We start from the raw sequence: 12,796 nt of genomic DNA, 5'->3' as shown, positions 1-12,796 counted from the left end.
TTGTTTGGTGATTTGGTGCATTATTCTTTTGGGGTCTCCCGTTCGGGCTTCTCCGGCTATGGCCGGTGGCCATCCGGTTACTTCATTGGAGTTTCCACCACTCCCGTCATTTGCTCAAATGGTGTCAAAACCACCCACTGCTCAACCCTGCAAATCTTTTGTGGATGTCACTACCGGATCCCAAAGATCTGATCCGGCCATCACCTTCAGGCAATCCTCCACCCATAGAGGCGAACCTGGCATTTTTTTCACTGAGGAAGAAATCAACATCATGGCCGCACCATTCAAGCTCTCTTTGGTTGGTAAGTTTTCTTTCGGCCGCCCTCCCATTGATTTTATCCGCAAATTTTTTGTGGCATTTGGCCTGGAAGGAAACGTTGAAATCTCCTTATTGGATGCTCGCCACATCATTATCCAACTTCACCTGGAAGAGGACTACACGAGAATTTGGTTCCGCCAATCCTGGTTTATTGATGGCAGAGCTATGCGGGTTTTCAAATGGTCCACAACTTTTCACAGCTCTGAAGAGTCACCGATTGTTTCGGTCTGGGTACTTTTGCCGTTTTTACCGGTTCACTACATCAGATGCAAAGAGACTTTGTATTCCATTGCTGCTACCATCGGTAAACCTCTACGAATCGATCATGCCACCGCCTCGGTCAGTAGGCCTACTGTTGCTAGAGTCTTAATTGAGTATGACATTTCTAAGCCTTTATTGAAGCGTTTATGGATCAGGGAAAAAAACACTAGCTTCTGGCAGTACATCACCTTCGAAAATGTGTCTCGTTATTGTGCTACATGCAAGCACGTGGGCCACTCCGATGACACCTGCTACATCAGTAAACCCGAGTTGCGGAATGCAGCTCGTGTCGGTCCAGTTCAGCAAACTGTTGTTCCTGATGGTGATGGTAACAAGTCCAAGGTACCTATGAAGACTCAATACGTTCAGAAAGCTGATAACAGAAACCAGAACGCAGCAACAAATGAAGTGACAACTCACAGTGCTCAGGATACTTCAACAGTTGCTTCTCCAGTTGTTCATGATGTTCGTACCACCAAACGAAGTTACTACTACTGAAGCGACGCACGTTATCAGTTCTGATCCTCTTGCTGTTGCTGTTGTACCTCCTCCGAGCACAGTCACTTTGCCCCCAGTTGTGCGTGCTTCTCCTGAGCGCACGTGCACTGATCTCGTTCCAGTCGTGGGCGAGATGGATAGTGGGTTCGGTACACTTGTTGTTACTGCTGCTGGTTATATGGCCACGACTTCCACACCTACTGACGCTCTTAGGCTACTGAGCAGTTATTTCGGCCCCTATATAGGAATGACAGGCGGTGCATTGAGTTCTCACGATGCTCCTTCTACAGAAGTTACGGCAATACAGTACCCGAATGCGAGTTTCATTTTTTCCGGCCATTTTTCCGGCAAGTAAGCATACACATCCCTCTTAAACACACTCATCTTTCATTGATCTATATTTTCGTGTGTTTGTTGGTGATTTTTGTGTTGATTTGGGTGCCCAGTCAAGCCTAGAAGTGTCGGTTCACTATTTATTAAATAATGCCGATCACTTAATCCTAGATCCGGCTAAATTTCCGGCAAGTGAACTCTCACCAACCCCTCCAAATTGTTCCCCTCTCACCGATCTATGTTTCCCTACCTTCCATAAGAGTTTTTGTGGTGATTTGAAGCCTATACGCCCTTTCGAAGTTAGAGTTTACTATTCCTGCTACAATGTCTGTTCATCGATGCTACAGTGTTTTAGGGTTTAGGGTTTAGGGTTTTAGGGTTTAGGGTTTTTTTTTATTAAAAACCACCAGGAGGTGGGGGGTTAGGCGGGACCCCTACCAGTAGATAGAACGAAAAGAAGATACAAATACTCGAGGGGGACATGGACCAAACCTCCAGAGCAAAACAACAACAATAAAATAATCAAAATACATAATACAATAAAGATAAAAATCAATATCGCCGCCGGCGTCTACGGTTAATCTTGAAGTTCTTCTGTGGCGTAACTTCAATAAAACCCTCCGAACATCTGATAATTCTTTGGTCACCCAATTTTTGGATAACTGCATCTTCCACCCTCTCAGAGTCTGAATTGCCACAGCGGTCATCACCACAAAATTCATCATTGTAGTTACTGTATTCCTCGATCCGATGACTCTTTCCAATTCTATCTTTGGTTACAGGAGACACCTCAGGTAAATATGTGCATTAGGTGTTGAGAGCAAATCGGCGCATCATCATACGGAGCACATTGGATTGCCATAACTTCTGTGGAAGGAGCATCACGAAACCTAAGTGCACTGCCGGCCATTCCCAAGGGGACGATAGGTGTGGAAGTGGTGGCCATAGAACTAGCAGCAGTAACGACAGGTGTACTGAACCCACTATCATCCTTATCCACAACAGGAACGATATCACTGCACGTGGGCTCAGGAGAAGCACGCACAACTGAAGGTAAGGTGACTGTGCTCTGAGGAGGTCCATCAGCAACAGCAGGGGCATCAGAGCTGATAACATGTGTTGCTTCAGTAGTAATAACTTCATTTTGTGCTTCACTGGTTTCTGCATTGGTGTGAGTTGCCGCTTCATTTGTTGCTGCGTTCAGCTTTCTGTTATCAGCTTTCTGAACGTACTGAGTCTTCATAGGTTCTTTTGACTTGTTACCCTCACCATTAGCAACAACAGTTTGCTGAACTGGACCGACACGGTCTGCTTTCCGCAACTCGGGTTTATTAATGTAGCAAGTGTCATCAGAGTGGCCCACGTGCTTGTAGGTAGCACAATACCGAGGCACTTTTTCGAAGATGATATACTACCAGAAGCCAGTGTCTTTTTCCCCGATCCATAACCGCTTCAATAGAGGCCTAGAAATGTCATACTCAATTAGGACGCTAGCAACAGTAGGCCTACTGACCAAGGCGGTGGCATGATCGATCCGTAGAGGTTTACCGATGGCAGCAGCAATTGAATACAAAGTCTCTTTGCATCTCATGTAGTGAATCGGTAAAAATGGCAAGGATACCCAGACCGGAACAATCGGCGACTCTTCAGAGTCGTGAAATGTTGTGGATCATTTGAAAACCCGCATAGCTCTGCCATCAATAAACCAGGATTGGCGGAGCCAAATTCTCGTGTAATCTTCTTCCAAGTGAAGTTGGATTAGGATGTGGCACGGATCCAATAAAGAGATTTCAACATTTCCTTTCAGGCCTAAAGCCACAAAAAATTTACGGATAACATCAATGGGAGGGCGGCCGAAAGAAAGCTTACCAACCAAAGAGAGCTTGAATGGTGCGGCCATGATGTTGATTTCTTCCTCAGTGAAAAAAATGGCAGGTTCGCCTTTATGGGTGGAGGATTGCCTGAAGGCGATGACCGGATCAGTTCTTTGGGATCCAGTAGTGACATCCACAAAAAGGCGTAGAGGCTTCAAATCACCACAAAAATTCTCATTGAGGGTAGGGAAACATAGATCGGTGAGAGGGGAACAATTTTGAGGGGGTGGTGAGAGTTCACTTGCCGAAAATTTGGCTGGATCTAGGATTTAGTGATCGGCACTATTCAATGAATAGCGAACCGACACTTCTAGGCTTGATTGGGCGTCCCAATCAACACAAAAATCACCAATAAACACAAAAAAATATAGATCAATGAAAGATGAATGTGTTTTAGAGGGAGGTGTATGCTTACTTGCCGGAAAAATGGCCGGAAAAAACAAAACTCGGATTCGGATACTGTAGCATAAATAGTATTCCGAGTTCAAATCAATGTTTCGAGGCCCAAACGTGCTCTGAATTTTCCAAACAACATATCAAATCGAAGAGAATTGAAAGGCCAACGTGTTGGAAGTGGTGGTGTACATTAGGGGTTAGGGGTTAGGATTTATGGTTTATGTTTTAGGGTTTTAGGATTTTAGGGTTTAGAGTTTAGGGTTTAGGGTTTAGGGTTTAGGGTTTAGGGTTTAGGGTTTTTAGGGTTTAGGGTTTTTAGGGTTTAGGGTTTTGGGTTTTGGGTTTTGGGTTTTGGGTTTAGGGTTTTAGTGTTTAGGGTTTATGGTTTAGGGTTTAGGGTTTTTTTTTAAACAAATGAACAAAGGTTATTACAAAATGGGGACATTTATATAAGTTACAGAAAATTTACACTTCATAATTACACAAACATTGCAACAAGTCCTTGCAAATTTAAAACAACAAAATGCACATTCTTCAGAACAGTCACAGGAAAAGAAGAGAAATAAACACCTTTTCCTCTTTAAATTGATAAATTAGAGTGCTGCTCACCAGAAATCAGTGTTGGAAGACAACACCAATTTCTGGATTACTATGAACATTTACCTTGGGGACCATTATATCTTCTGCTAGGTTAGGATTGTCTTGGAGTTTGCAAATGACATGACCATTTGGGATGTTGCTTGGATCCTTTTTGTCAGTGGAAAAAAGGGTGGTGTCTTCTCTGTAATTACCTAGACTTTGACGATTTCCCGTGCGAGAAGTTCCCTTCACTTGGTCTCCTTGATTCAAACTGGCTGAATCACTACAGCTCTTCCTTCGGCCCAGCTTTGGTGATTTTGCACGAGTTGGTGGCATCTTTTTGAGTTCAACTTTTGGTGGTGGTCCGTCATGGTAGAAGCTTGGCATTGGGCTCGCCTTAAATGTTAAACTCTTTCTCAATTGCTTGATAGCTGCTTCTGTCTCTTCCTTAGTCCTGGCTTCACTTTGGCTCTTCTCAGCTTCCAGAGCTTGGTGTTTCTCCTCTAGTTTTGAATAAAACTCCTTCCGTTTCTCTGCACGTTCAGTGCATCTAAATGTAGGAGCTGCTGCAACAATGATCCTGGACTTCACAGTCCGCACTGATGCGGCAGTGGAGGAAGCAACAGAACAAGAGTCTTCCTCATCAGGAAGCTTCTTGTTATTGGGTTGCAATGGCTTCCTTGGAACCAGAGGTGGCTGATTCTGTTTTTTACTATTCAGATGTCGCAGACTATTTGTATTAGATGATTTATTCACACTCTTCAGCTCAGCTGCAGTAGGTCGGGTTCCATTTGAAGCACGCTTTTCAGTTGCTAGGGAAAATGGTTGTGGAATGGTGTGTTTTGTTCGAACATTCCAGCAGTGGCTTTTGACGAATGCTTCTCAACTAAATGTGACTTATTATTTTCCTTTGTTTTTACATCTTCTGGTTTGGTCTTCTCTGCAGGCAAGCCAGCCTCAGGCATTGAACTTACTACATTATGTTCTTCCTTACCCTTCTCGACCTCAATTGAGGTCTCTGAGGTACACTCCTTCACTTCATATTCTTTTACTTCAGTGCTTTCTACCAAACTTTGGAGTTGAGGATCCCCGTCAACATGTTCAAATGGCCTCGCAACATCATGATGATTGTGAATTGTTTCATGATCAGAATCATGGGAGACACCATTTGAATAAACTATGACACAATCGACTTCTTTATCCATACAAACATCAGTAACTTTTGACTCCCAATATAACAAGATTCCACAGAATGTTCGAGATGTTTGCAAGAATTACAGTAGGCCGGAACTCGTTCAAAAACCACATCCTGCCAGAAACCTGACTCCCCCTCACCAATCCAGATGCGAGGTAATAATGGCTTTGAAACATCATATTCCACTAATACTCGAGCTACAGACGGCCGATTAACCGAAGCCGTTGCGTGGTCAACCCGAAGTGGATTACCAATAGCAGAAGCAATTGAGCAAAGAGCAGATTTACAATGAATGAAATGCACAGGTAAATAAGGCAGAGAAACCCAAACCGGAACAATCGGAGACTCTGCTGAACACCGGAAATCAGTGCTCCATTTAAAGACTCTCATGCCTCTTCCATTAATAAACCATGTCTGTCTCACCCAAATTCTAGAATAATCCTCTTCTAAAGCAAGTTTAATTAAAACATGGCGAGGATCCAATAAAGATATTTGGCAATTTCCTTTTAGACCTAGAGACACAAAAAAATTTCTAATTAATTCCATAGGAGGTCGGCCAAAAGAAAATTTACCTACGAGAGATAATTTGAATGGTTCCGCCATTGTTTGAATTTCCGCAGCCGAAAAATGTACAGCCGGCTCGCCTTTGACCAAGGAAATCGATTTTTGAGGAATGGTGGTTGAAACTCCCGCAACTGCATCCACAAATGATTTCGAGGGAATTGGAGCATTTGGGTTAAGAATATTAGCGGGATTAATAACATTGGCGTATGAAGGCTTTTTAAAAATTGGGTTGGGTTTGGGTGGGTGTTCTAGGCCTTTATTATTTTGATTTTGGGCTTGAGAATGGTTTTGATTTTGGGCCTGGTGGAGAGAATTAAAAGAAGTGGGCTGTTGGGCTTGTGAAAGGGTTTGGTTATGTGGATGTTGGGTTCGGGTTTGGTGATTATTTGGGTGGATTCGGGTTTGGTTTTTCGGGTTATGGACTCGGGTTTGGATGGGTGGAAACGGGTTGGCAGTAGGGTTTTGTGATGTTTGCAAAATTAGGGCCGGCTGTTGCTTCTCTCTTGCTGCGGCTGTGGAGTTGGATGTCAAGGGTGGGATTGACTGGAAAGGGGTTGTAGATGTTGGTGGAGTTGAGCTCGGCCGCAGCATGGCGTCGACGGCCGCGGCGATGGTGGCTGTCAGGTTTGAGATGAAATCGACGCGGCTGAAAGTTTCTGCAGTTGCTGCCAACGTGGTTTCCGGGAACTGAAGGTTGGATGGCTGATTCAGATCATCAAATTATTTTTTATACATTTTAAATAAATAATTATTTTCACATTTTAAAGGTTTTATATTTAATGGAAAAATGATTTTATGAAATTGATTGTTTTTATTCTTTTTAAATAAATCATTATTTTCACATTATAAATGTTTCATATTTAATGGAAAAATGATTTTATGAAATTGGTTGTTTTTCAAAGTTTATGGTTTAATTGAAAGAATTTTGAATACTTTGAAATAAACAAGTATTGCTTGAAATTTTAGAAAATGACTTATTTGAAAAGTGTCATAGCATTTTGGGCTATATCATAATTTCAGAAAGTTTTGAGATTAACAAAGCATTATTTAGAAATTCTGAAATTGGACCTGTTTGCAAACTTTCAGAACGTTTTGGGCCATAATACAGTTTTATAAAGTTTTGGGGTCAAACTGTAAATTTAGAAATCACTGTAGCAATTGAATAATTTTTAATATCCCAATTCACCCCCCCTCTTGGGTTGCCTAGTTAGTATTTCAGTGCTGGTTCCCGAAAGCTAGGTTGGTCGGTAATGGCTGCTGGAACTTGCTCAGCGGCAGATCGAAGGTGCGTTGGCCGCGGGTTAGAGTTGCCCGATCCGGGTGCAGCGAGCTGAGGCACTGCGAACTCATTACTCTGGGGGTTGGATGGCTGCTTCAGCTCGTCATTTGCAGGTTCCCGAAAGCTAGGATGGTCGTGGAAGGCTGCTGGAACTTGCTCAGATGCGAAATGAAGTTGTGATGGCCGCGGGCTAGTGTTGCCCGATCCGGATGCAGTGAGGTTAGGCATGGCCAACTCATTGCTTGGCTAGTTTTCGGAGGTGGTTATTTGTTGTTTAGGATCAACCAAAGTTGTCAAGGTAGGCGTTGCAGCAACCACCGTGGTGAGGTGCGAAGCCCGTGAGCTGGGTTTAGTTTTTGACTGATTTTTTTTCGTTTTTGGTTGCCGATTTGTGTCAAGGTGAGGGATGGAAGGCTTCTGCAGCTTGGATGTGTTCCCGGATATGGCCAAAACGATGGCATTTTCCGGGGGGACGTTGGAAGAAGATGGTCGTGCTTTTGAGTGGATGTTTTTGGGTAAGGACGGTAGATCTAGGTTCGGCCGTTGGGTATGGTGGTCGCCGGCATGTGAGGGAAGAGTTGAAGGTGGCCGATCATCATCTCCATCTTCCGATGAGGCCATAATGGCCGGTCAAAGTCTGGTCAACCGAGGGTCAACTTTGGTCAAAGTTGCATGAACAGTAACAAAAATTGAGAGCGTTTTTTACTGTAGCATTTAACATACTATTTGTGTCCTAGTGGTTTGCGAACCAAACGTAAGCATTTTGAAACCCTAAACCCTAAACCAAACCCTAAACCTCTCTCTAACTTTCTCTCTCTAAAAAATTCTCTCAACCCATCTCAACTCATCCCTCATGCCGTCCTCCCTTCCTCCACCCTAACCCGCCTCTATGGCAACCGGTGATGGCAACCGGGCGACCCCCGGTGACCGGCCGGCGACCGGTGATAGCTACTACCAGCCTTGCGATTACACTGCGAACTACCGCAGTTGGGATTTTCTTTCCGTAGAGCAAGAGGAAAAAATTAGGAGAGAGGATCCTCCAAGGAAATCCCTCCGGAAACCTCCAAAATTCACGAGGGATCCACCACCCGACATGGCGGAACCTCCACCACGGCCAAGGACAAGGAGCTCAAAAAAAGCCCTCAACCAACGGCTTACAACACACACTCCAGATGCAACTCAACCACATCCAGTACCTCCGGCCAAACACATTTCCGAACCACCCATATCGTCCATTTCCGATCCATCTTCAACACCCACTTCCGTCATCCTATCCAAACTTTGTCAACCGGTGAATGTTCAAGAAAAAAGAGAAGAAAAAGGGGAAGAAACCGAAACCACCTCATCCATCCGTCCAATTCTAAGCTCGGGTAACATTCATTATGTTCAAGAAAGTGGCCAAGTTGTAAACCAAAAGAACCCATCCCTCCCTCCATCTCCATGCTCGGGGAACACTCAAAAGGTACAAGAAAACGGCCGAGATGAAATGCTTGGCGAAACCCACAACCTAAACAATATGCATGGCGGCCAACCAAAAGGGCAAACACAAGAGAAAGTAGAAGAAATCAAAGAAAACCATGGCCAAAATCCGTCATCCCCGTCACCCCCGTCATCAATCCATGAACAAGCCAAAGCTCACGCCACCAACGGCCAAAATGTGCTTCATGAAAATCTCTCTCACTTTTCGGTCAAGCATAATCATAACCACAATTCTCCCTACCAAAGCTTGTCCCCCACCCACCAAAAGCAAACTCCCACTGTCCATCACCCATCATCCCCTTACAACACCTTCCCGGCTTTCCTCTCCCAACTTCAACAAGCTACGGGCCCCACCACCACTTATTACTCCACTAATCTATTATCCCAACAACTCTTGTCCCCCATTCAACAAATACCATCCCCCACCACACATGATTTTTCTACCATAATTTCTCATCCCCAAACAACACACTCGGCCACTACTCTCCCCCCACCAAATTTTTCCACCAATAATCCCCATCTTCACACCATCCAAACTATCGTGGTCCCCACCACTATCTCACAACCCATTAATTTAATTCCCCACCCACAACTGTCTCCCACCCAACCCAACACCCATTTTATTAATTTAATAACCCACCAACCACTGTCCCCCACCCAACCCAACACCCACCTCATTAATTTAACCCCCCACCATCCTTTGTCCCCCACCCAACCCGACATCCACCATAATAATCTAATCCCCCACCAACCTTTACAACCCACTCATCCTAATACCCACCTCGTGGTCCCCACTCTCACTTCTCAATCCCCACCTTCCACCATCTCGTTTTCCACAACTTTCTCTCATCAACCCTCACCTTCCACGTTTTCCTCCACTCTCTCTCCTCAACCCTCACCCTCCACCATCTCGGTCTCCACCATTCCTCTCCCTCCACCAATTTTTGCCCCCTACTCATCCCAACACCCACATACCGTGGACCCCATTCCTCCTCATCACCCTTCCACTTCCACGTTTCCCTCCAACAAAATCTCACACACCACTCCTTCTCACCCCAATAATTTAATCCCCCACCTCCCTTTGTCCCCCACCCAACCCAACACCCAACCCCCTCCCGTGGTCCCCACTCCTCCTCATCATACTTCCACCACACATGTTTCCCCCACCACATCCTCCCATCCTCCTCACACGTTACCCCATATCTCAACCAACCCAATTCCTTCCCCCCAAGCCCAAAATAACAACCTCAACTCTCAAGCCCAAACTCCCCCTCAATCCACTACTTCAAACAAAGCCCACCACCCCAACTTAAGCCATCCAGCCCATAACCAAAACCAAAAAGAAAATACTCACCTTCCGCAAGCCCATAACCATCCTCAACACCCACCCAATTTCGGCCCGACATACGCCTCTATCCTAAATTCCGACCCCAACCCAAATCGTCACAAGCCTCTCAAAAAATCGTTCGTTGATATCATCAATGGGCCTGCGCCCCCAACGGTTCCAATCAAGTCTGTCTCTTCGTTCGAGGGAGAGCCGAGCGTGCACTTTTCCGCTGACGAAGTTCAAGCGATGGCCGCTCCTTTCAAATTGACGTTGGTCGGTAAGTTTTCCCACAACCGACCTCGTTGGGAATTAATCCGGAAATTTTTTGCATCATTGGGATTACTTGGAAAATCTCAAATTTCTTTATTAGACAATCGGCATGTTCTAATAAATTTGCATGTGGAGGAAGAAGTAAACATCTTGATCCAATAAGTGATCAGAATCGCGGTCCTTGCCACTCTGGTGCTCGGAATGCTGGTGGGTCCCACCATACCCAAAATGCTGATCCTCTGCATCGCTGATCTCCACATCATAAGGAACGTCGGTACAATGGGTGTTAAAGCCCACAACCGTCGTGTCGAGGTCATCCGAAAAAGATCGGAGCTCTGAAGGGATATGATGATCGGCAATCTCTCCATGGTCGCAGGGCAAACTCAATCCGGGATCCGGAGCCCTATCATCCTGAGACTCAGGTGTCAGGTCTGGAACAGCTGCGGAGTCGGGGACATCAGCCTCGACGGGGAAGATCATGGTGATCGGGGAAACAGAATCCACGATCTGAATAGCCAAACTCGAGTGCTCTGGGGTCGGGTCTGGAGCTCGAGGAGAAGTGCCTGGAGGAGGGGCCGCTCTTTCCTTACTCGTGTGCGGGTTGGCCGGGGGGGCCCTGTTAGGCCGCTGGGGTCGAAGGCCAGGGTTAGCCACATAGCACGTCTCAGCGGCATGTCCAAGGTGCTTGCAGGAAGCACAATAGAGAGGGATTTTCTCATAAACAACATTCTGCCAAAATCCGGAATCCCCCACACCGATCCGAATCCGAGGAAGCAGAGGCTGAGTGACATCATGCTCAACTAATACTCTGGCTACAGAGGGCCGAGAAAGGGAGGCAGTGGCTTGGTCAATTCGGAGTGGCTGACCAATAGCTGATGCAATAGAAAACAGAGCTTCTTTGCATTGCACAAAGTGAATCGGCAAGTACGGAAAGGAAATCCAGACCGGAACAACGGGGGACTCCTCAGAGCACAGAAAATCTGTGGTCCATTTAAAAATTCTCATGGCACTACCACAAACGTACCAAGTCTGCTTAACCCACAGACGGGTATAATCTTCCTCCACATGCAAATTTATTAGAACATGCCGATTGTCTAATAAAGAAATTTGAGATTTTCCAAGTAATCCCAATGATGCAAAAAATTTTCGGATTAATTCCAAACGAGGTCGGTTGTGAGAAAACTTACCAACCAACGTCAATTTGAAAGGAGCGGCCATCGCTTGAACTTCGTCAGCGGAAAAGTGAACGCTTGGTTCTCCCTCAAACGAAGAGACAGACTTGATTGGAACTGTCGGGGGCGCAGGCCCATTGATGATATCAGCGAACGACCTTTTAAGAGGCTTGTGCCGATTTGGATTGGGATCGGACTTTAGGATAGAAGCGTATGTCGGGCCGGAATTGGGTGGGTGTTGAGGATGGTTATGGGCTTGCGGAAGGTGAGTATTTTCTTTTTGGTTTTGGTTATGCGCTGGATGGCTTAAGTTGGGGTGGTGGGCTTTGTTTGAAGTAGTGGATTGAGGAGGAGTTTGGGCTTGGGGGTTGAGGGTGTTATTTTGGGCTTGGGGAGGAGGAATTGGGTTGGTTGAGATATGGGGTAATGTGTGAGGTGGATGGGAGGATGTGGTGGGGGAAACATGTGTGGTGTAAGAGAATGTGTTTGTGTTTTGGGGAAACGTAGAGGTGGAAGCATGATGAAGAGGAGTGGGGACCACGGGTGGGGGATGGGTGTTGGGTTGGGTGGGGGACAAAGGGAGGTGGGGGATTAAAATATTGGGGTGAGGAGTGGTGTGTGAGATTTTGTTGGAGGGAAACGTGGAAGTGGAAGGGTGATGAGGAGGAGTGGGGTCCACGGTATGTGGGTGTTGGGATGAGTGGGGGGCAAAAATTGGTGGAGGGAGAGGAATGGTGGAGACCGAGATGGTGGAGGGTGAGGGCTGAGGAGAGAGAGTGGAGGAAAACGTGGAAGGTAAGGGTTGATGAGAGAGAGTTGTGGAAAACGAGATGGTGGAAGGTGGGGGTTGAGGAGTGAGAGTGGGGACCACGGGATGGGTGTTAGGATGAGTGGGGTGTAAAGGTTGGTGGGGGATTAGATTATTGAGGTGGATGTCGGGTTGGGTGGGGGACAAAGGATGGTGGGCGGTTAAATTAATAAAATGGGTGTTGGGGTGGGTTGGAGGCAATTGTTGTTGTGGGTGGGAGGCAATATAGTGGTGGGGACCACGATAGCTTGGATGGTGTGAAGATGGGGATTATTGGTGGGAAAATTTGGAGGGGGGAGAGTAGTGGCCGAGTGTGTTGTTTGGAGATGAGAAATTATGGTAGAAAAATCATGTGTGGTGGGGGATGGTATTTGTTGAATGGGGGACAAGAGTTGTTGGGATAATAGATTAGTGGAGTAATAAGTGGTGGTGGGGCCCGTAG

At 45.9% G+C, this 12,796-nt stretch overlaps 1 pseudogene; it reads right to left on the bottom strand.

Annotated features, from left to right (window-relative positions):
- Positions 1–4,095: 4,095 nt before the first annotated feature.
- On the bottom strand, positions 4,096–6,227 carry LOC127902046 (protein WVD2-like 3; annotated as a pseudogene).
- Positions 6,228–12,796: the final 6,569 nt, after the last annotated feature.

The sequence above is a fragment of the Citrus sinensis genome, chromosome 5, assembly GCF_022201045.2.
Source record: "Citrus sinensis cultivar Valencia sweet orange chromosome 5, DVS_A1.0, whole genome shotgun sequence".
Classification (NCBI taxonomy): domain Eukaryota; kingdom Viridiplantae; phylum Streptophyta; class Magnoliopsida; order Sapindales; family Rutaceae; genus Citrus; species Citrus sinensis.
The sequence above is the reverse complement of the archived record's forward strand: the minus strand, read 5'-3'. Positions and strand labels throughout refer to the sequence as shown.